The sequence below is a fragment of the Sarcophilus harrisii genome, chromosome 1 (genome assembly GCF_902635505.1).
Source record: "Sarcophilus harrisii chromosome 1, mSarHar1.11, whole genome shotgun sequence".
Classification (NCBI taxonomy): domain Eukaryota; kingdom Metazoa; phylum Chordata; class Mammalia; order Dasyuromorphia; family Dasyuridae; genus Sarcophilus; species Sarcophilus harrisii.
The window spans coordinates 318,210,885-318,216,066 of record NC_045426.1 but is presented as its reverse complement, the minus strand read 5'-3'; the positions used below and the strand labels follow the sequence as shown (position 1 = coordinate 318,216,066).

General features: G+C 46.2%; 1 pseudogene across 1 annotated transcript; it reads left to right on the top strand.

The window, feature by feature from the left end:
- Window positions 1-1,006: 1,006 nt before the first annotated feature.
- Window positions 1,007-3,304, top strand: LOC100924462 (annotated as a pseudogene). The gene is made up of 2 exons (XR_004230790.1): window positions 1,007-1,251; window positions 1,584-3,304. The product of XR_004230790.1 is annotated as a dachshund homolog 2 pseudogene (transcript).
- The last annotated feature ends 1,878 nt before the right edge of the window (window positions 3,305-5,182 follow it).

Genomic DNA, 5,182 nt, shown 5'->3' with positions numbered 1-5,182 from the left:
GGAGAGAAGAGGCAAGGCCAGGAGAGGAGAGAAACACAGACATTCGAGAAAAGCAATAAAGATTGGAAGAAAATGAAAGGAAAGAAGAGGAAAGGGGAAAGGAAGGGGGATGAAAATGAAGGGGAGAGAAGAGGCAAGGCCAGGAGAGGAGAGAAACACAGACATTCGAGAAAAGCAATAAAGAATGGAAGAAAATGAAAGGAAAGAAAAGGAAAGGAGAAAGAAAGGGGGATGAAAATGAAGGGGAGAAAAGAATATAGCAGGAAAGAGAAGAGCACAGAGGAATTTCGAGAGAATAGAGAGAAATGAAAAGTGAGAGGAAGGCATGAAGAACAGAACAAAATGGAGGAAAATCGGAGATGAGCAAGAACATTAGATGAACAGAGAGGACAAGAAAGGAGAGAAAAATAAAGATGAAGAAATGCAGGAAAGAAGGAAGAATAGAGGAGAATGAGAGGTACAGAAAGGACAACGACGTGGGGGAAAGAGGGGAGGAGAGGTGGAGGAGGAAGAGAAGCAGACGGAGGAGGAAGAGGCGGAGGAGGAGAAGGGGAGGAGGAGGAGGAGAAAAGGAGGGGGAAGCGGCGGAGGAGAAACGGCGGCGGGGAGGGAGGTGCAGGAGAGGGCAGAGAGAAAGGACAAGCAGAAAAAAAAATCAGACTGGTGTCTTTCTTGACGGCCGGTGATGTGTTTGGAGTTTGAGTAAATATGAGCGGGTTTGGAATAATGTGAGAGAAACACTCAAGAGCTGAGCGGCGATGAAAGAGCCCGGGAAGGCGGGAGGGCGGAGCCCCGCCCAGGGAAGGATCCCGGCCGTTCCGGGCCTTACAATCCCGACAACTTTGAGCAGCTGCACCGGCAGCAGCTGGGGGGGAGAGGAGGGGGAGCGCTGGGGGCTTGGTCAGGGCCGTACCCCTCCATCCTCCATCCAGTCCGGAGCCGCCCCCCCCCTCCCGCTCGGCAAGCCCCTCCCTTCGTCTCCTCCCTCCTCCCCTCTGGATTAACAGCTTCAGTTCCAGCCGCGGCCACGGGCAGCCGCGGAGGGCGGGGACTGTGGGTGGAAACCGGGGAGTCGGCCGGGGCCTAAGGAAGTGGCTTCTCTCCCGGCGGACGGGTCGGAGCTCCCGCGCCCGCCGGGCCGCCCGCCGCAGCTCCTCCGCGCTCTCCCGCGGCCTCGGACCGCGGCGCCGCGCGCGGCCTTCAGCGAGCGAGACACTGGTGCGATCGCCCGCGGCGGACATCCTCGAGCAGGTCCGAACCCGGGGAAGGGGGCTTGGGGACAGTGAAGGGCCGGGAGTGGGGGGGGGGGGCGGGGGCAACCGCTGCAGACCCTCCTCAGCTAACGCAGCCGCCGCTGCCGCTCCCGCAGCTTGAGAAAAGCCTTTGAAACTTTGATATACCTCGGCTGCGAACACCCCACCCCCACCCCATCCCCCCACGCCAGCTCGGGACCAAGGACGCCCCACCCCCGCGGCGCCATTGCACCCTGGGAGAGTCGGGATCGGACAATGCTTGCTGCCTGGGGCCCTTTTGTGGTCCAGGCCTCTCATCCCCTCGCCTTCCCTCTGCTCCCTCTATCCTAGCGTTTGCAACTGGAGAGACCCTAAAGACTAAAAGAGAAGATGAAGCTCACGGCAACAAACGGCCTTCATGGGGAGGAAAGCCCAGAGAGAGCTGAATCCGAAAACGAAGAACTGAATTCAAATGCGGGGCTAGACCTGCCATTTATGATGTTGCCCCACCCCCTGCTTCCCGTTAGCCTGCCTCCTGCATCAGTTGCCATGGTGATGCATCAGATGAACCACTTGAATACTATTTCCAACATGGCTGCTGCAGCTCAAAGGCAGAGTCCACTCTCCAGAGCCGGGGCTTCAGTTATTAAAGAAACCGACAGCTCTTCTCCTGCCGCTTCTCCTGAAGCGAGCAGTGCGCCTGAGGGCCTGGGTGCTTCCAACTGCTCCCCGTCCCAACTTGAGGATATGCCCAAGGTAATTGCTCTGGTGCCTGATGATGGAGAAAAAGAGCTTCCAGACCAAGGTAATGGATCAAATCCAAAAAAACTCCAGAAGGAAAATGTTCTATCCCTCAGTCAAGAGCTTTTTATTCAGCACAAAGTACTGTGGGGAACAAAAAGAAGCATAAGGCAGGGAACCTGCCCTCAAGATGCTTACAGTCAAGTTTGGGAAGCAAGACAAACAGGAGAGATGCAAATTGCCATTCCAGTGATGAAACCAAACCTCGATAAAGGTCAACTATCTGGGCAAATCGTGGCTCCTGGATTTGCAACCCCCTTTATTTTTGCCGATAGTCTTTCCTCCGTGGAAACGCTTTTAACCAATATTCAGTTCCTGCTGAAAGTGGCTCTAGACAGTGCTCGTGTCCAGGAAAGGCAAATGCAAGAAGAAAAGAAGGAGCTGAGAATGGAGCTCTACAGAGAGAGGGAGATGCGGGAGACCCTGGAAAGGCAGCTGGCAGTTGAGTTGCAGAGCCGGGCCACAGTTCAGAGGCGTCTGAAGAAGGAGAAGAAGGCCAAGAGGAAGCTGCAGGAAGTCCTGGAATTTGAATCCAAGCGCAGAGAGCAAATGGAGCAGGCCCTGAGGCAGGCCACTGGAGGTGACAGTGTGCTCAGCATCCTCAGGGGGTTTGGATTCTCAGAAAGAGATCTTGAAGGCATTGGGACTGAGTCTGACAGTGCAGAAATGCAAGAAAACATCAACCCCACCACCATGTACTGAAGGAACTTTCTATTAAAATATATAAATATATATATATATATATATCTATGTATGTACCACCATCCATTACCTTAAGATTCATGTATATTTCATTAAAGAATACCCTCAACCTTTCCATGCTTTCCAGTGCTGTGTGAAGAATGAAAGTTGCAGCATGAAACTGGAAGAACCATTTGTTACATTTTAATCTACAGCAGCATTGTGAAGAAACTTAGAAAGGTTTTATAAGCTCCCTATGCTAAGCTAAGCCTGTTACAGTTGATCGTTTGTAGGTCCCTCCTCCCAGAGAAGTTTTAGAATTTTTAAGCACATGCAAGAGTTATTCCCTTTGAGAAAACTAACTTTTCCCCCCTTCCCCCTCCCACCCTTTAAAGAGGCAGTAGTTTTGTTGAACAGTGGCACAAATATGTTAATCGGCCTGAAACGTCCCCACTGGCTTTACCTAAGTGCAGATCCTGAGTCCGCTTTTGCACCAAGACCAATCACGTGGAGCTGTTGCAGTTGTGTTCGTACTTTAAGCTTTGTTTACTGAACCAGATATTCAATAAATATTACATTTTGCTGAGAAACTTGTGTGCAGTTTTTTTGGGGGAAAATAAAGATAAATGATGATGTAAAAAGTGTTCTGCCAATTCATTAGAAGGGTAACAAAAGAATGTGAGCTAAACTCATGGTTGAAGTTTTATAATTATACTTGAAAGTTTTGTGCTCACTTCAGCTTGAGTTCTTTTCTAATGATAATATAATGTTTAGTAGGTTATAGAAATATGTAAGAATGGCTTTTCTGTTGTAACATATTAAGTTATAATTTACATTTTTAAAAATTATTGCTAAAAATTAGGGAAAAAATTTTAAAGGGGTGGGAGTAAAAGGACTGGATTCCAGACATAAAAAGAAGACTGGTAAGCAAACATAAGACTTAATTTAGTGCTTAGCATGTAGAATATATTTTACCTCCACAAACCTGGGCAAAGAGAAAAGCTGACAAAGGAGATAGAATTTGGGGTAGTGAATTAACTCGTACAGGTGGCTTGCCTAGACTTGTGGGAGTGGGAAGGATATATATCATGCAATCAAACATCAGAGTATTTGTGCTAGGTACATTATATTGTACAATATACTGGGTATTGGGTACACAGTTCCCACTTTCAAGAACTTTTTATTCTGTTGATAATATACATGGTGGGTAAGTACAAAGTAATGTCACTTAGGGGAGGGAGATGGAAAGTGGGGAGGGACACTAGCAAATGAGGGATAAGGAAAGCTCTAGTGTAGGAGATAGCACTAGAGCTGAGCTTTAAAGGAAGAAGCTAAGGATTCCAGCTTCTATCCCTTACTGAATATTTAGACGGGTGATCACATGTGCATTCTCTGACCCTTTCCTCTCTCAGTGTTAGGATACTTCTCTCAGAAGACGCTGGGAGGTGAAAGGAGGGGTGGGAATATTTCTAATCTTAAAAATGTCAAACCTATCCCTTCATTCTTTTATACCCTCCATGTATAAAAATATTTGTGCATGTATATGTTTATACATACATGAATATATACCTATATTTCTATATAAAGAAGTATATGTGTATATATACATGAATTTTTATTTTATACTTTGAGGCATATAGCCATATATATACATGAACATATGTGCATAAATTTATACATAGATGTATATTGCATGTGTGTGTACATATTTTATAGTGCATGCATGTTTATACACAATTAAGTATTGTAACATGTGTTTCTCTACATAGACATGGATATACATATTAATATTTGCCTACCTACACATATTTGTATATATGGAAGTATATGTGTACAAGGATGGATTTGTACATATACATGCACATGTTTCCATATAGATATATGTGCAACATATGAATCTGTACATATCCATTTCTATACTTAGGGGTATACTGTGTACGTATGTATATATACGTGCATGTGTAACTATTTCTATGTATGCTATAATGTGTACATACAGTGTAATACTCTACATAAATATTTACATGCATGCATATTTCTAAACGTAAAAATACATTTATATATGTATAAATACATATGTATGTGTCTCTAGCTACAACTCTTTTGTCTCAGAATCTCCTTCCTCTCCCTCTTTCCCCAGCTCCCTCTATCCCAGGTCTAGGAGACTCCTTATTTTTCATCTCTTCCTTCCCAAGGTAGAGCACTTGTTTTCCAGTCTCACAGCATTAGGACAGAGTTTGATCCTGTCACTTCCTGTGTGACCCTAGAGTCTAGGGGTCCTCAGACTTTTTAAATAGGGGGCCAATTCACTGTCCCTCAGACTGTTGGAGGGCCAGACTACACTAAAAACAAAAACTTTGTTTTGTGGGCCTTTAAATAAAGAAACTTCATAGTCCTGGGTGAGAGGGATAAACGTCCTCAGCTGCCACATCTGGCCCGTGGGCCATAGTTTGAGGACCCCTGCCCTA